This window comes from Cheilinus undulatus, linkage group 7, assembly GCF_018320785.1.
Source record: "Cheilinus undulatus linkage group 7, ASM1832078v1, whole genome shotgun sequence".
NCBI classification, from domain to species: Eukaryota; Metazoa; Chordata; class Actinopteri; order Labriformes; family Labridae; genus Cheilinus; species Cheilinus undulatus.
This window is the reverse complement of record NC_054871.1, coordinates 35,318,308-35,337,527: the sequence shown is the minus strand read 5'-3', so window position 1 is coordinate 35,337,527 and position 19,220 is coordinate 35,318,308. Positions and strand designations below refer to the sequence as shown.

The 19,220-nt window shown below is 40.2% G+C and overlaps 1 protein-coding gene across 1 annotated transcript in view; it reads right to left on the bottom strand.

Moving 5' to 3' along the window:
* Positions 1–19,220, bottom strand: part of LOC121512822 (neurocan core protein-like) — a 121,584-nt gene that overhangs the window by 84,842 nt on the left and 17,522 nt on the right. The window lies entirely within an intron of this gene.

Genomic DNA, 19,220 nt, shown 5'->3' with positions numbered 1-19,220 from the left:
TTTTCACACAAACAAACACCTTCACTGAGCAACAAGGTAGTGCAGAGCTACAGTAACACCACCCCCCCCCTACATGAACAACCTTGCTGCAAAAAGCCCCTTGGCCCCTTTATATGTGGGAGTTGCAAGAACTGTGATAATGATGTAGAAATCAATCACTTTGAGGATTCAAGCACATTTCGCACATACAAAATGAGACACGTTGCCAACTGCAACCCCACGTGTTTACTGACTCAAGTGTCCTGGGTGCTTTTATGTAGGATGAAAAAAAAGGAACTGAGAGACAGAGCTGCAGAGAACAAAATGCCATTGGCACTAAAAGATGTAGACAATACAACCCTGCACAATGTGAAAGCAACACTGACACACTGAAGGTCGTTTGCTCAATCTTAATTCGTCCCTTGCCCATTGTGTGTTTGCATTTAGGTTTCATAACTATTACTTGTTGCCTCTATTGGGTAGGACAGCTGTAGAGATACAGGAAATACAGGGGGAAAGAATGGGGGAAGACGTGAATCAAGCATGTGCCAAGACTGGCAAAAGCCGCTTCAAGCATGCTTCAAGTGCTCAACATTATGCATTCTTGGCATATTTGTTATGTTTTTTTAATCAACTAATTACAATAATAACAAGAAAAGAAAACAGAAATTTGCACTTAATTGAAAAATATTTTTATCATGAGTAAAATGTGTGGGCCTTAGCAGTAAACATATTATTCAGAAACTCATCAGTAGAAAAAAAAACAATCATATATCTAAAGCCTTCACTATCAACAATGCTGTGGGAAAATAAAGTTTCAAAAAGTGACCAAGTGTTAACTGAATTTTCACTAGCAAGGACCACACCACAACAGAATGCGATTAAAGGTTTTATCGAGATTGATAAGAATGTAAAGTGAGACTGTTGTCTGTTGTGATGAAGATTAGGGATATGGGTAAGTAGTTTTAGTCTAGATGAATGAAGGCTCGACAGAGGGAGACTCAGGATGGGGGTTCCGTTTCAGGCGTCGCTCTGCCCGAGCTGATCTCAACCCAGACTGTGACTAGAATTAGGTGAGTACTGATGAAGGAGGAGATTAATGAGTTAGAGAAGGGAGGAAGGGTGGGTTGGACTCTCAGACAGATGGCGTGATGTGGGTTGGCTATGTTTAAGTAGGCTTTCTCATGTGATTGAGGGTGTGGTTTTGGTGTGGCCTTGCTCCCAAACTTAAGTTAAAATAAATATCAACTCATTATGTCTAATATATGCTTAGAAGATATCAATAAAATAAAAAAATGTTTGCATTCATGCTGACCAAAACAAACCAGGCTTTGGGCTGCACTTAGATCCAGGACCGGGACCCTCGTGTGAAAGCCACCTCAGACTCCATCACAACATCCAGGGCTTGTTGGACCTCCTCTTGACTAAATTCTCTCTCCATCTCTTAGGTCGTGTTCACACCTGAGAGTCCGGGGACTCGGTCCATTTTGGAACAGAAATGGCAACATTGTTTCACTTTCCTTTGGTTTGGTTAGCATTCACACTGCTCTCTTGGTCAAGCGGACCAAATCTTCTGAACACCTACCACCTCTGCCCGCTAGGGTTGCTGTTGCCACAAACAAACTGCAACCAAGAAGAAAAGAAGGTGTAGAAGAAGATGAAACTCCTGTCGGTATTTTCGTCCACATAAACAATGAAAAAACACAGAATTTACGCTGTCTTGTGGTTTCTGCTCTTGCATTTTGGCATTATGAGCACCCAGCAAGGTGGTGAGCTGTCCAGCATGTCGTCCTTTACACGAGATGAATAAATCAGCATGGACTACGACGTGTTGCCATGGCTACACAGATGCGAAGTGAGGTACTGACGTGTATTTGAGGGTATTAAATCACATATAAATCTGTATATCATTACGGTTTATGCCTCATCCTGCCTTTGGTTCAAAAGTTGGTCTGCTTTGCGTTCACACCTCCAACGAACCGCACCAGGGTTCATTAGGAAGAGACCACTTGTTTCAGGCAGACCAGAGTCTGCTTGTTTGGTCCGCACCAGAGTTTGTGTGAGCGTTCACACCACTCGAAACGAACCGGACTATCAGGGAAAATGGACTAGAGTTTGGTTAAAGCGGACCAAACAGCTCTGGTGTGAACGTACCCTTAGAGCACAAGGTAAGAAATGACCACTTCTCCTCTGCTTTCCCTCTTCACATGCTGCTGCAGCTGCAGGTGTGTAAACAAAATTGAGTATTGTTTAAGTTCATCTCTCTTTCATGTGCTCTTTACAGGTTTGTGGGATGTGTATTTGTCAATAAAAAAAATCAGAGGGCTTTTGATGTTTGCACAAAAACTACACATTAAAGTGGATCAAAGAAAAACTGTGCCACTTGCACTAATTGGCTTTTTTTTTTTTAGGAATAAGGGCATAAGGGCACACACACATGCACATACACACTCACAGACTCACACTGATACACACATAAAAACCTCAGACAGTTGGTGAGAAGAGGAGCAGAGGGCAGTATAACACTGAAATCTAGGGGGTGGGTGGGGGGCAAAAAAACATGCATTTCCTGCCCTTGTCCATATATGGTAAAAGTAACATCACAGGGTAAAAAAAATGGTTCAGGGGCAAATATAAAGCCCCAACTCTCAAATGAAGCCCAGACACCAGAAAATGCATTAATTATGCCTTAATGGCCTATGGGTTTCAATGGGGACTTTTTGCACACTTAGGATGTAAAAGCTATAAAAGAAGTTTACTTTATTTACATTGGGCTGATTGTTGTCACTGGGCCAGAATTTTGAAAGTTGTGCAAAAGTAAACAAACAAAAAAATTCTATCACAATTAATTGTGAAAGAGGACAGAGCTATTTAAAAGAGTGTCAACAAAGTGTGCGTTTTAGGCTCAGGGGGTACCAGAGGGTTAACCTAGATGCATTTTTTTTGTAGTCAGTCACCAGTTAACATGGTCGCTGGTTAAACGGTAACATCAGTCTTTGACATAAAAAATCTGTTATTTTTCTTGTCCCTGCTGGTTAGTAGTTGTTGGCTGATATTACCATGTCTGCGTGATGTGACTTCGGGCGTATGAACTGTTCCTGAAGTGGGCTACATTATTTAGGTTTAGCAAACTGAGTATACACATCAGATCAGGCTTCCTCATACCTGGGATTGTAGAATCCACAGTGAATCTGAAAACTTTTTCTTCTGGGAAAACAGGATGGGCTGAGTAACTCAGAGCAGTGCAGGCAGTACATCGGTATGTTAGACACAGTATTGCAAACATTACCGACACTGAGAGCTAGTGCAGCTAACAAGCCATACTTCTCCTGTAGCATCTGTGTCTTTGAGTCAGCACATACACTCAGGATGTTATAAAGTACATTTAAAAATATTGATTATTGGAAATTTTGAATCGATTCAGAAATCGTAGAAATCAATATCTGCAATTCTGATGTAGATTGTTCTTTTACAGCATCTCAAATTTTCCATAAAACAACTTGTTGTGGAGAAAGTATACTTTTGACATACTCAACTTACTATACAAATATTTTTGAGTGTATTTCCATGGTGGAAATGTCTCATTTTATAAATGATGTTGTAGGATGTGTGCTATTTGCGTGGTGTTTAGTGTTGTCGTGCTCTGACCTTAACATCAACCATAGCTGTCTTTACATAGATGTGTTTTTTTCAGGATGAATGATCCCACAGGTTGCATTTCTCTGTTATCATATGTAAATAAATTCTATATTCATTCTGTAAACTTTAAACATGTTTCTATTTTTGAAGCTTGTAATCCAGGCCTTTTATAATTCTGCAGTTTACGGCGTGTGAACGCACCGCCTGCAGTGCAGCTGCAGCACAGCAGCAGCTCACCGACAGTGAAATCATACAAATCCTCACAAATACTCAGAAATCCATCATGGATGAGAACAAATCTGTGAAAGAGCAAAACAAAGCTCTGAAAGATGAGATACACGTGCTGAAAGACTCTAAACAAAGGAGAGCATGCTCCAAGAGGAGGTGAAACTCAAATATGACCTTCAGGTAAGAAAAAAAAAAAAAAAAGTGTGAGATACACCCGCTGGACCCAACAGAGGTGGCGCTGATAGGTGGACATAGAACAATCTGCAGATGGGCTCTTTACAGTTAAATTAATATGGAGGTACTGGCATGCCAGAGTAAAACACGTTGAACCCATGAAGGCCTGAAAACAAATTATAGCCAGAAACTTCTATTTTTTTGGAACTGAAATGTTTATTTTCCTTTCAACTGAAATTAAAAAGAAAATCAAAATTTCCATAAAATTTAACATATATTTTTCATATATCATTTGATACATTAGGTGTTTTTGGTAATGGATAATCCACTTGACGGCATTTTTATCATTTATCAGATTGTATTCAGAATTTTTTCTTTTAGTAATTTATTCATCCTATTGGTGAGATAGAGGTATCATAAAAGTATGTATCAAATATGATACAACAGGCTTTAAAGGGTTAAGACCACAACAAGCTGCAGAATAAACTTTTTTTTTTTTTTTTTTTTCCCAAGAAACAAACTGTTTATTAATATGCTTTTCTGATGCTCAACCACGAGGAAGATGTGCAGCAGAAGCCTCGGGACCAAATAGACAAGAGAGCGAAAGAGGACAGGAGGAAAATAAAGATGAAGCCATGGGAAAAGAAAAAAAATAGAAGAGGAGAAAGAAGAAGTGGAGGCTGAGAGCACAGAAAAGAGGACGGTGGATTTGAGTGAAAAAGAGGAGCAGTTATAAAGTCAAATGAATACTTGTAATCCAGCAGCCAGAGTCTAAATCCATCTCCTGCAGCATTTCACTGATAGGAGCAACAGAACTGAATCCATTCTCCCATACTGTTGGGCCTTTATACATTATCTAAACCTTACACAGATGCACTGTATCTCTACTGAAGTTTTAAGCCTTTGGATGCATATACCTGTTTATTTTAATTCAGGGTCATAGTGTGGGTAAACCTATCCCAGCATGCATTGGGGAGAAAGCAGAGATAAACCACACAGCCTGTGGTAGACTGGCAACTTTCCCAGTGGCTTTTACAGACACAGATGCTCAGTTTATGCTCGTCCTCTCCCAAACCACCTGCCTTTTATGTCTTTGGATTGAAACCTACACTAACATATAGCCAGTACAGCTAAATACCGATCTTCAAATCTAAGAACATAAAAATACAGCCATATAAAGGTTTTATTTCACACACAAAAACAGCTGTTAACATCTCTGGTAGAAAATACATCTACCTCTTTTAGCAATCAAATAAAATAATGTTTGATGATATAGGATAATCAGAGAATTACACAGCATGAGGAAAATCCTAGAACAAAAATTGCAGCATAGAGAAAGGTGGGGGCAATTCAATGAATGAAAGATCAGCAAAGGCAGCCCCAGAGCAAAATCTAACATGTTGGACCCCTGGGTTCTCTTGTTCACATCAGACATGGAGAACCCTGGTGAGCAAAAACAGATCAAAGCATCGTTGATGCCATTACATTAACAGAAAGAGAGAAATCTTGAGTCACGTATTTTACTTCAGCACTGCTTTTTTAGGACAAGGTTGTAAGGATTTTTTTCAAACCCATATACACACGGTTCAACTTTCAGTTTAAGTCTCTGGGAGAAGTAAATTGTTTTGATATGAAGCATAAAAATCTGTGTATTGTGAAGGAACACTTGCAGTGTGCATCATGGAGAGATGTTGCAAAACCCAGAGAAGCTGTCTGAGGTTTCACAGCAGCCAAGAACAAGACAGTGAACAAGAGGCTGTGTGCTTGAGGTCCATACATGTATTAATCTCTGCGTTACTGTCAGCTAATATGTGAGTCACAAGACCTGTGGACTGAGACCAAATGAAGCAGGTCTGCCCTTGTAGTGGGCCCACAGAAACCCTGAGTGTAACAATGAGCATAGAGTCTCTGGCGGATAAGGCTGCAGGTAAAGGAGATTCTGGACACAGATAACCAGTGTCAGTTACAGCAGCATTGGTCACTCTGACTCAATCTCAAAGGTTCAGCCAAGGACAAAAACACTGAACTCAGATCAAATATCTCTGCTGGGCCTGAATGGAAGCTGATACAAGCGTGTCTGGGTTCTCGCATTATACGTGATAACCTAGCACATCATAGTAAATCATTTATTCCATTTGGGGAATGAAATAAGCAATCATACTGTTCAACCCAACAGAAACACAGATAAAGAGGGCTCAATTTGGAAGAAAAATTCAAGTGCTGCTTCATTGTAGGAAATCCAGTCACTTTTGGCTGCATCCAAGTTAGGCACAAAAGAAATTAATACGTTGAGCATTTTTTTTTAGAAAACTGTTAAAATGGGGCACATTCATATTGTGATATTCTTATTTTATGAAGAGAAAAAAACCAGCTAAAGCTATTTGGGAAGCTTTATAAAGATGAAAAATCAAATCAAGAAAAACCTAAGACCTGTAATCACAACTATGATTGTAAATCTGCACAGCAATACACAAGAAAACACTGCATGTCAGGTGTAGCTCCAAAAAATGTGGTGGTGCATTTCAACAAGGCAAGTGTTTGTGACTGTGACCCTTTAGTGCTCTCCAAAGGAAAGTGCCCTTGCTGTGAGTAGCGCTGAAAAAAGAAAGAAAAAAGATCCAACCAGATGTCAACATGCAAGTCGTGTGCACTGTTCCCTATCCAGGCTGAGAGACAGACCGCTAAAGACAGACGTGTGTATGCACAAAGGGGGACAAACTGAAAAAGTGAAAGAAACAAAAAGTAACTTTAATCTTTTTTTTTTTTTTTTAATCAAAGTGGAGTGGAAAGACTCATGGGAGAATCTGGCTGTCACATCTATTGTCTTCTGTACTTATTTTCTTGACTTTTCCCCTCAGATTCTCTTTATTCATTCTACTTTAATGAAAAGGGTTTCTGGTAACATATAATACTACACACAGCTGATTGCAATGGCTACCATGAGTGTAGCAGTTAACTTAGGATTGGTAACCGCCACACCCAGATAGATTAATTTAGTCACATGCAAAGCACAGACGAGTGGATCACCTGCTGTACTTCAGACCAGTGGTTCCCAGCCTTTTGTTTTGGAGCCCCTCCTACTTTAATGAAAAAAGCTTTCCCCCATGACAAAAAAGTGATATATTTCTGTAAAACATTTGCATCAATTTTAAGTTTCTTATTGATTAAACCCTAGAAAAATAGGTCCACATGATTTTTTTCTGAACTGAAGATTGCTGCTATAAGTATGCAAAAAGGGCTTTATCATGATTTTAGTTCATATGTGCCCCAATCGATTTAAGTATCTAAAGGAAGACAAAGACTTACACACTCCCTAGGGGATCCCAAGGGGGTTTATTCCAACTTCTTACAATTTTGTTTCTAATTTAGTTCAATTCTTCTCTCATGCTCTCATAACTATGTCATGGTTCAGACCTTTCCTTTTTCTAAATCAGGCTCTTGGTAATTGTTATTTTGTAAGGTGCTCCACAAAGGCAGATTATTATTAATAAGCTCTCTGGTGCATGAACAATGGCCTGCCTACGCTGACATGAAAAGGTGCAGTTATCAGGAGCTGAGCAGAGGGGTACAGGACAGCTGTGTGCTTGTTGAGGTCTTATCGCTGTGGAGCTGAAAGGTGAATAATAATGGAGTGTTTCACTACACAGCCTACCTGACCACAAACCCACATGTGTTATCACAGGCTTTTATTAAGAGCACAGGGTTGACTCTACTGTGTATCTAGATGCTTCTCCATTGTTTTTTCAATAATAAATATACACAATGGTCCAAATGGAAAGAGGCCAAAAAGAGATGGTAGCACATGATGCTGTGTGGCTCCACAGTACACAGTAGGGCTGGCTTTGCTGCACGATGATGGTGCAGAGAGAGAATGAGCTTTAGGGCTGCCCAGAACTATATAGAAACCTATTACTTACAGCTGAGAGCCATACGGGTCTCCCTCATTCACACAAGAAACTCACACAGCAGCCTGCAGCCAACACATCCAAGCATCCTGTTAAGAATCTGTCTGGAAGCAGCCTATCATCCCCTTCTTCATGAGTGTCTGATACTCATTCTTCAGCAGCTGTGAATAAAGAGGGCGAAGACAGAAAGGAAAAGAAATGAAAGGATAGTGAAGTGAGTACAGGGTTGAGAAAAGAAAAGAAAAGACAAGAAATGAAAAGAAAAGAAAAGAGGACAAGATTAAAGGTAGCAAAAGAGGAAGGAAGGGAGGAGGAGAAAATCTCCTACAAAATGAGATGACAGAAAGCTTTTTATGTGCAGCAAGGGTGGCCAGGAAATGTTCTGATGTCTGGGACTTCTCATTTGCTGGCTGCAAAGACACTTAATGCTGTAGCAAATGTTAAACTTGTTCTGGGCACATCAAGGTCCCCTTGGCTGACTGCTCCTCTTTGACTAGAATGTAAATGTGGTTTAAGATGATAGGAACATTTCAACACCTTGTACATCACAGTTTAAAAAGGCTGATTAGCAAAACAGGATTCCACTTAAAGTTTTGTTTAAATTGATTTTAGTGAATTACTAAGGGCATGAATAAGAATTTATCAGGCATGACATAAAAACAGTCCTTCCATATTACCTCTCTGTGTTACGCCCCACTTGTCATACCACGCAGCAGCGCTGAGAGAACATATGAACGAGAGCTGACTGTCTTTTGGTAAACTCAGTTAAACCACTTTTCAGTGGGAGCCATTTTTAGTGAATTTCCCACCAATAATAATCATGTGATGAGCTATTTGGTACACAAACAGTTGGATGTAACTAAAACTCTGAAATCTGAGGAGCTTATGAATGCAGCATATGAGCCCTGCCTCTTGATCCTGAACAGCTTTCTGATTGGATTTACCGTCCCAGCTTCCATCTGGAAGGCTGAAGTTCAGTGTGCCTGAGCAGCCACAAAACCCTGTGAATCCACATTCAAGTGATTTTCAGTTTTGACGTCATTCTTTTACTTCATCCATACTGTAAAAGCTAGCATGTGTGCAGACAGTAAGAATAAACTGACCAAGAATCTAGCCAATCACATTACAATTATTTAGAGAGTAGTCTCCAGTCACCCTATTATGAAATAAATGACATAGTTATTTACAATCAAATGTAAACAGCAGTACAGTCTGTGATATGATTGCTATCCTCATGTGCTGTCTCAGATTAAAAATTTTGCACCTAGGATACTATATCATGGCTCTAAATGCTGAGTGGCAAAATCCCACATTCTCCACAACAGACTGTAGCTGGTCGTCTAAAACAATAAACCTTACAGTTGTTTTTTGGATGTCTTCATTGCTTTATAATGTCTTTGGGTAATTTCTTGTATTGTTGGAATGCTGCCTTCAAACTTTGCTGTTGTAGTGGGTCCTTTTTTTCTCCTTTGTTTAGGATGTGAAATCGTCCAGCTCCTTTGTGTGATGCATCTTCAAATGCTTTGTCAGGCTGCTTGTGTTGAAAATGGCGACAGTGGTGCTCCGCCTCAAAACTACATCCTGTACATGTCACCGTTTCACTCGTCTGACTTTTTAAGTGTAGAATTCAGTCAAATTGCCGACAGCTTGCTATGTCACACACTTCCCATGAGTTCTTCTTCTCTGCTCTAAAAATGGTAGCCCATGTGTGCAGTTAACCTGACACACCAGATGGATTTGTTTCACACGCCCATCTGGAAAACTTCAATACTAAGGGTTTAGGAAAGGGCAGAGGATTTGAAAAAAACTCAGAGTGTGATTGGATGAACTTTCTGTCAGTCACATCTTTACGGGCCAATCAGAGCAACAAAACACGTGACATAGCTACCGAGGAATAACGCGAACCATGGTGACTGTAGACATGTCAGTACACGACTTTGTCATTTTTGAAAAGAAAACAACTCACTGCTGTTCTTTGTTCTTCTTTTAATGAAGAAATGTTTTCAAGTTCTGATAAAACTGGCACTTTAGCAGCATCCACGCTAAGCTCTTCCTGTCACTTTCTAACCAGGCCCAAACGGTTCAGATGGGAGCTTTGCAAGATGGATTCGCCAGTGAGAAACAAGAAAACAGACATATCCATCTGCTTTCCAAGGTTAGTGTGCAGTGTTTCAAGCAAGAAAGAATAATTGATTTCCAGTATATAATGCAGGAACACTGAAAGTAATGTACACAACACATGTTAAAAAGCTGTTTCTATGTTAGAAATAAACTGGTTTACAGTCTGGTTCAAAAATTGAAACGTGTTTCATTAGCTAATGGCTTCATGAGCACACACTATACGGGGGTGATTTTTTTTGTACCACAAGCGTTTCGATTTAGGAAAATCCTCACTGCGCACAGATTGGCACATCTCATTTGATAGACAGCTTGATGTGGAGATGCTACCACCAGAAGGCTACAATAAGCAATAGCTTAGCTGACAGGAAGTCCAGCTCAGTGGGCGAGCTCTTGTCTGCCATTGATCCAAAGTTTGGTTGAGACAGCAATTCCAATTTGGAGGCTGCCACAGATTGGCTACAAAAGCTGTTTGAGTCCGCCTATTGTAAGCAGACAGCTGACGTCACACAGGCTCCAATTCTTTTTAAAGTTTATGATAAACGCATGTGCTCACCGATAACAGGACCCATGTTTTTAGCAATATCTGATGTATTTCTGGTACTGGTATCGGAATTAGAACAACTCTAGTGACAACTATGTGACAGTGTCAAGGCACACTTCATGAACCATAAATATGATGCACTGCTCTATAATGCATATATTCTAATTTGTGTTGCTTTTATTTTATCTTTTAGATATTTGTGAAGGTTTTTCCCCAGTATACATAACCTATACTAAACAGTGACCCCAAACCAGGGTACGAACTGAGGCGTGACCTCTGAATATATTATTTGTTGACATTTATAGCTTTGTTTAATGGCAGCAAAAAAAAATCTTGGTTATAAGAAGCTGCTTCACTTCTAGAAATTGTAAAGACCATATTGTGGGATTAATCTTGGACTGATTTTGTGTTGTAACTAAGATTTTGAGAGTTTCTACTGAAATTTATATAAATGAGCCAGACGACCTGGAATTGTGATAAGAGGTATGTAAAGAAAAGCCATTACATCCAGATAGTGTCATGGAAAATTTTTGTGTCCCACCACAGTCAACATCAAAACCATGCCCTTAAAACATGGACTGCCTATGTAGTCAAGAATGAGACAGGAATAGGAGGATAGAAAAGTTGGGACAGATAGTATATGTACAGTTATTGTGGTATATTTCACATGCCATCAGTGTGTTTGTGAGTTTGTGTCTCAATGCTTCATCTCCTCTACTGGCCAACATCTTAGTTCTTGAATCTGAAATGCCATACTATCCTTTTATGCAGCTCATTAAATCATCTCACAAGCAGACTGCACAAAGGGAAGCATACGCATCTGTGGCCTCAGTGGTGATGATGCACACACATAAAGGGATGCACACAAAATCCAGTGGTGGGGTTAATGTGCTGCTTTAATGTGCCGTTTAAACATTTTGCATCTCATCACAAACAGCTTCAGACGCAGTGAGCAAGCTAGATACAAAAATCCATCTGAGACCTTACAGGATACAATCATACGCCAGGTTTGCTGGTGTGCATATAAGGGAATGACATGGAACAAAAATATACTATTTGGATAAAAGTATTCAGCCACCTGACCATTACACCAAAAGGGGCTGTAATGACACTGAATTCAAATACAAGTACTATAACCTTGACCTCCATTGTGCTGGAGTAGAAAAGGGTCTTCCCCAAACTGTTGACACAAAGTTGGAAGCATAGCATTGTCTAAAATGTCTTGGTATGCTGAAGCATTAAGGTTGTAAGAGGCCTAGCCCAAACCCTGAACAACAGCCTCGTACCACTATCCTTCCTCCACCAAACTTCACAGTTGGCACAGTGCAGACAGGCAAGTAATGTTCTTCCAGCATCTGCCAAACAGAAACTCACCCATCTGACTGCAAAGCTGGACTTTTCACTCTATAGAACACATTTCCACAGCTCCACAGTCCAGTGCCAATGTGCTTCACACCACTCCATCAGACACTGGAATTAGACTTGGTGATGTGAGGCTTGGATGCAGCTGCTCAGCCATGGAAACCCATTCCATGAAGCTCCCACAGCACAGTTTTTGTGCCTACATTAATGCCTACATTAGCAGCCAATGACCCCACTCTATGATTTTACGTGGTCTTTCGCTTTGTGGCTGAGTTGCTGTTGTTCCTAAATGCTTCCACTTTCTATTAACATCCCTTACAGTTGACTGTGGAATATCCAGCAGGGATAAAATTTCACAAACCGTCTTATTGCAAAGGTGGCATCCATCAAAGTACCGTGTTTGAAGTGTGTTTGAAGACTGCATGGCTAGGTACTTGATTTTATATTTACAGGTGTTAACAAAAAATTAGGTGTAAGATACTGTATAGGAGTATAAAGCACACACACACAAAAGGAACACAGTTGGAAAAGTGAGCAAATAAATCCTTATTTATTCAGTGAGAGGCAGAAAATAAGGGTGAAGAAAACCGTAAAAAGAAAAGCACTGTAGTGTGATAACTGTGCAGGAAACACAGCCCAAGTGTGAGAATAAAAGAGAAGGAAATTTAACGCCCAGAGCACAGAGGAAAGAAACATCAGGAGGTAAAAAGAGGAGGAATTGAAAGCAGTCATGATGACAGTAGCTGTAGCTTTAGTGCGCTCTGTACTTATTAAATAATAACACTTAGAATGGGTAATGGGTCATGAAAGTCTGAAGACGTTTCATGGGTCCTGTTAGGAGCAGAATAAAACAGGAGGGGAGGATGAAGAGCAAGAGAGGCTTACAGGGGTTTGACGGTGGAGCTGGTCTATTTCTGGCTTCATTACTAAGCACTGTTTCAGTGGAAGCTCGATTCTCTGGTCTGAGATGGAGGAAGACTGGGATCCCCTTTGTATGTCAGTTGGGGGGGGCGGGGGGTACGACTGCAGAGCATGTTTAAAGTCATCCACCTTGGCGTTACTGACAAAAAAAACCCTCAATCATTAAAAATCAGATGTAGTTTGTACAGTTTGACTTTTTCTAACAATGCCATTGTTAAATCTGCCCTTTTAATGATTTATCTGAAATGTAAAGAGTTTATAAGTAGGCTTGCATTGACATAGACAGAATTTGAAGTTCAACATTTCACGTTATTCCCACATCAAATACTCTGCTTTTTTCTGCTAATTAGAAAGTCAAAGGAGTCTCAGATCTTTTGAAGTAATCAAGGGTTTTGAAACTCCTTCCTTGAAATTTTTACCTTTGATAAAACTCCTCATACCACAGTCAATGCTTCTGTCAATGAGCTCTTTTTACCCTGCTCTCTCTGCAGCGCCACCCAATCTAGTAAGCCACACAGCCGGATTTCCAAAGATACTTTAACAGTGGTAAAATACAATTAGCAACACATTACTGACAATCATCAGCATCGATCTCAGACATGTTGATCATCTCTGTGGCCTGGCAGTCCTCTCCAGGAACATGATGGAAAATTACATCATTTTTGCACAATTTGAAGATTTATAGCACTTTAAGAGCATGAAGAGCCACAAAAAGGACACATGATGTGATAAATCACTGAGATTCTCCTGTTTGGACAAGTGAGTAGTAGAGCATACATGTGCATGATGTTTGTGTGCAGCCATGTGCATTCAGGCTGTAATTGCTTTCTGACATTTGCACAGTGAGACTCTTTGGTGAGTAAACCAGATGTAGCAGAGCATCAATACTTTTACTCCCCCTGTTCCCTGAGACAAGAAAAAGAGTTCAGACTAGATCAGGAGGATTCTCATCACCTCAGCTCCTTTGTCATCATATTGGTGACTAACAGACATCTTATCAGGGAAGCTTCATCTGCCATGTGCTCACATAAAAATACATAAAAAGTTTCTATGTGCTCTGATATGGTGTTTGATCTTTGCATGTCTTTCTATGCATGCAAAAAGTGAAGAGGTTCGGTCAGAGCATGAGGACACTCCACCCTGCTCTCTTCACAAGCTAGTTCCAATATGTCTTTGTTACACAATTAACTGTAATGATTTAACCTTCATTTAACTCCTGACCACAGAAAACAGAGTCAGCCATAAAGTGCTTATGCATTTTCATGAATCCAATTCATCTCCAGTTAAGGTGCTCCAGCATATGCACTAAAGGCATTTGGTTTCTGCTGATGAGTTATGAGGAAGAAATTAACCTGCTCTACAGCAGTGAGCACTGTTAGCCAATAATATAGCTTACCCTGAAGTAAGGACTTTTGATTTCAATCATTTCAACACTTCAGAGCAGCCTCCTCGAATCACATGGCAGGTAACTTACCACAAACAAGCAGCATGACATGGAAGAGCCATTAAAATCTATTATAACAGATACTAATCAGCAATGCTTCTAATTTAGGGATTACACCTTCCAGTTGGTTAGTTGAGTGGTTGGTGGATGAGCTCATATCCGACTAATATCTTCTTGGTCGGATGGTCGTACACACGGCGGGGGCATGTAGCAGAGTTAAGGTGAGAAGCGAGAGGTGCACAAGAAGTAGAGGAGCGTCAAACCAGTCTGCTTAGAGCCTTACTTTGGCCAGAGTTGGCGCTGCCAGTTGGCAAAAAGCTTGTGTTGTATTAAGTCCCTTTATCATCAGATTTAAATGTACATATTAGTGTTAGTGTCTGTTACAGACAGCAGGAGGGAGAAAGTTAATGTCTCCTGGTCCTTCAGTCCCAACCAGTGGCCTTTTTTCCATGTCATTATGGTGAATAAATGCTGCATGCTGATTGGCTCGCTGGTTTTAACTAATAACTAATAAGAAGCAAAAAATGAGATGAGAGGGCGATAGAGCTCACATGGACAAGGAAGACTAAGTGTGCCATTTTTCATGAAAAGAAAGGAACAAGAAACAAGAAACTTCATTTCAAAAGCAGAAAATATATCAATCATCTGCCTTTTTACTGTGTTATTTCATACAAACTTTGCACATCAATGCTGCACAAACATCTCAAGCCAAGATAAGAGGTCCAATTTGTTTTCTTTGGTGAATGCTGTGCACATTTGCTGCAGTGTGACGTCCCTGTTCTGTCCTCTTGTTTTCACTGTGATGTCTTCTGCTGAGTCTCTGCAGGAGCTTGTTAGAACAACTGGTCACAGCTGTGTGTTCAGGGTGTAAACAGCCTAGAGTCCAGACTACAGATGTACCACTCCTTCTCTCTCTCTCTCTGACGAGCATTCAGGATCTCTAAAACCAGCTAGGGATTCACTCCGGAGGCCTGTTTCTACATGACTACATACAACCAACACTCTCCCAGATGTACAGTATCATCCATGACCTCCTATACCTTCAGACTACATTATGGAGGACTGCAGTATGAATAAAACTGTCCTTGTAGTGCTATAAATTAAACATGATTCATTTGAGTGTATGACCTGAATATAAACAGATGATGCTTCCCTCTCTTTGTCTTTGTTCCTCTCACAGAGACCTCTCAGGTGTCAGCTCTCTCTTTCCTCACACTTAATGACTGAACTGGAGTCATTAATTACTCTGATTAGTGCTGTGAACCTCCACCTTCTCCACCTGGACTCTTGACAGTATGACCAGACTGGATGATTCATTCTGTAGACTTTAACACTGATTATTATCACTCCTCTGTACTGCTACTATCTGTCCAGCTCTGCTTGTCCGACTCAAAGAAATTCCAGTGTTATGGCTTTTCTGTCTCTGATGGCTTTCTGTAGAAATATGGTGATAAATGTCTAATTACACATTTCATCACATCCACACACAGCCAAAGGCTCTTAGCAGTCCTATATTACTGTGGCAGTGGGACCTTACAGGAATGATGTAGGACTCTGACAGAGGAGACATGCATGGAATGATACAGCCAATAACAACAGCAGAGGCTAATTACAGATACAGAGTGTAATAATTACCTATAGAAAATAAAGCCTGCTTTTGTTTTTCATAAGCAATGATGGGTTAAACATTCAGGTAACATTTGTCAGTGTGTTTCTCAGGGCACCTTGCTCTTCGGGGCTCATGTTGCCATCCATCAAACCCTGATGGATGTTGTTCTGTCAGTGCAGCTTCCACCTCTTTATTCACCACTTTACTCCAGATGCACATTTTAATTCTAATGAGTTGTTTCACTCATGTTCATTTAATCTTTTATAAAGGATTTTTAGTCTTTGGAGTTTAGATACAACATGCTTGACTGTGATTGGTCCCATTTTCCTTTTCTTCTTTTTTATAGGTTCATCTTAAATGATCTGTCCTCTGTCCTGAGTCATCTGCCTTTGGGAACTTACTGATCCATCATGTTGAGAGCCGTCCCAAACTCATAAACTGCTTGGATAACAACGAATCAGATCAGGAGAGAGGAGGGAGATCTACGGGCTGAGCACAAGAGCAGACTTCTTACGAGTCTTTTTTGACAGACAGCCTCATAACCATTATGCTATTAGGCCTGTAATTAAAAATTGATATGGCAACGCAGTGTCATGGCACCTTGCAAAACGTGCATCGAGCAGATGTTCTAGAATTAATATAGCTGCAAATGCTGTGACCCAAGTTTCAAAACACATCCCCCACAGTGCAGTAAACAAAAAGTGAACAGGTGGCAGCAGACGCTAAACTGCATGATGAAGCACATGCTTCAGACCAAAGCAGGACTTTTAGCAACATGGGTTTGAAAGAAACAGCTGCCAGCAAGACAGAAAGTAAAGATACTGGACTATTTTGGCTATCTTCAACCATTACACATCACACCATTAAGTAGGGAGTTGGATATGAGTAATGCAATATGTAACCTGGTAAAAACAAGGTAGAACACTACAGCCATACAGCCAATCATCATCTACACATGACATGACACCAGGCAAAATTTCACTCAACTTCTAAATGGTATCAGAAGATCACAGGCAGCACTATAATGCTTTATTTCTACAGCATTCCTGAAATGAAGGCTTCATGCAGCTGGGCTGTTTTATGCAGACGTAAAGCAAAAAGACATCCATGCAAATTCAAATGGACTCACAGCAGAGTGAAACCAAAATATTATTTTTGTATGACAAACAACAAGTAAAAAAAACAGACAGGGCTGCTCAAGTCTAGTAAAGTTTATGAAAGTATTAGCATGTATTTATATCTCAATGATTGGAGTCTAGGATTCTTAAAAACCACATCTTTGTTGTTTTTTATCTATGAGAAATAACAGCCATGGCAGTGAATTCCGTGTAGGACATGATTATTATCCAAAATCAATGTGTGTTGCCATCAACAAGTACAGCCTCTGTATCACGATCAGACGGTAGTTGAAGCTGTGTAAAATCCCAGCTGTACCTCCAATTTCCACATACAACAGCTATGCTGTGATCCTCTCATGAAGTGTACTGCAGAGTAAATTGCTCTCTCTAGTTCCACTTCCTGTGCTCTGGTCTAGCTCCGGCTCATTCCAGAAGCGCCACTCTGCTCCTCTTCATTGGAGATATACAGCAAGTCTATTTTCAGAGCTGACCACTGCAAAACCGTGTTAAACCACATACAGCAGATGGACCAAGATGGAAAATCATGCAAAGAATTCGGTCAACTTTTATTTTATTTTTTTAATTGCAAGACAATACAGACAAAGACAGAGACATGTAACAGGACAGGACAGGAAACATACAAGCAGGCTAGTTTTACAGTTTTGGGGAAATACAAAAAACAAACAAAAAACAAAACAAAAAGAGGCTTTTCTTTGTCTGTATGAGGGTATGTGTGTGTGGGTGTGTGTGTGTGTGTGTGTGTGTGCATGCAGATTTTCTTTTTGAGAAAGTCATCAAGTGGTTATAGGTGGTCAGGTAAGGGGGTGAAGAGATAAAGAAGGACCTGGAAAAGAGAGGTTGCAGCTATGGTGATCTGATCAACTTTAAACTACAACACAATGCCCGGACTCCTGATGGTACATCATCACTATATCAACATTATGTCTCATTCTGCAGCACAAGCAAAAGGGGGTCACAGAGCCACTGTTGATGAGGAAAAGTTAACGTTTTGGGGTAGAAAAACACAGAATATTACATGAAACAACAGATTCATCACAGCAAACCTTAAGCTTTTAAGCTCAAAATGTACTCACCCATAGCAGAGGCAATAAAATAATGGAATCATGTTAACTGCAAATCAACCCAAAAAATGCAAAATAATACACTGTTGACATACTAATCCTGGGTGAATTGGTAGTTCATAGATCTTTTGCCCTCTTGTCTCAAGCTGCTTGCCTTCTGATGGAGCAAAACTGTTACACTGCGGCACAGCCAGGGTATGTGGAAATGACAGGCTGGTGTGTATGGTATTCTAGCTGACTACAGGTTGTTCTTCATGTATAGGACTAAAAAAGGTGGATTACTGCATATGTAATGCATTTGCATAAATATATATATAGTGTGCATCTATTCTAAAGCTAACAGCTGTTAAAGCTAACTAACAAACACCATCCCAAATGGAAGTCACTTCAGGTGACGCTCTGAGGAAAATATATCTCATGTGGCTTAAAACACATTTCCTTAGTTCCCAGCTCTCTGCTTGGTTTCCTTGTGTCTCTCCATGCATCTCTGGTGGGCAGAAGATGTGGGGAAAAGACTCAAGAGAGGGATGCATGACTTGGGATACACCTTCTTTCATAGTTCTGCTCATTGCTTGGTGAATGATGGCAGAGAAATATGCTGAAAGAAAGGAGAGGCCCAAAGGGACAGGTAAAGCCAAAGCAGTGATGGATGCATTGAAGAAAATATCACAAAGAAACTGGGCACATTTTCCAGCTGATGGAGTGTGTAATGTGTTTCTGACAGCAGTTCAAGCCCAACATCTGCAGTCTCTCACACAATCACTTGGATTGTGGATTGTGGATTGGAAATTGTAAAGATCAGCTCACAACATATCATAACAGGTAACAGAGATGGAAGGAGCATTCTGACACAAAGGCAGTGTCACAATAGTGGAAGTGTTAGTAAAAGAAGAAAAGGGAAGTCAACATGACTACTCGATATTTAAGAAAAGAATCTGACTCCTTGACATCTTTAGGGCAGAGTCTCACACATTCAGGCACTGTATAAAAGGGCTTTCTCTTTCTTTAGATTATTCTATTCTTGTTAAGATTCTCTGAGCTGGACTTCTCTACCAAAAACATGTTTCTCCAGATCCACTCAGACAACTCTACACCCT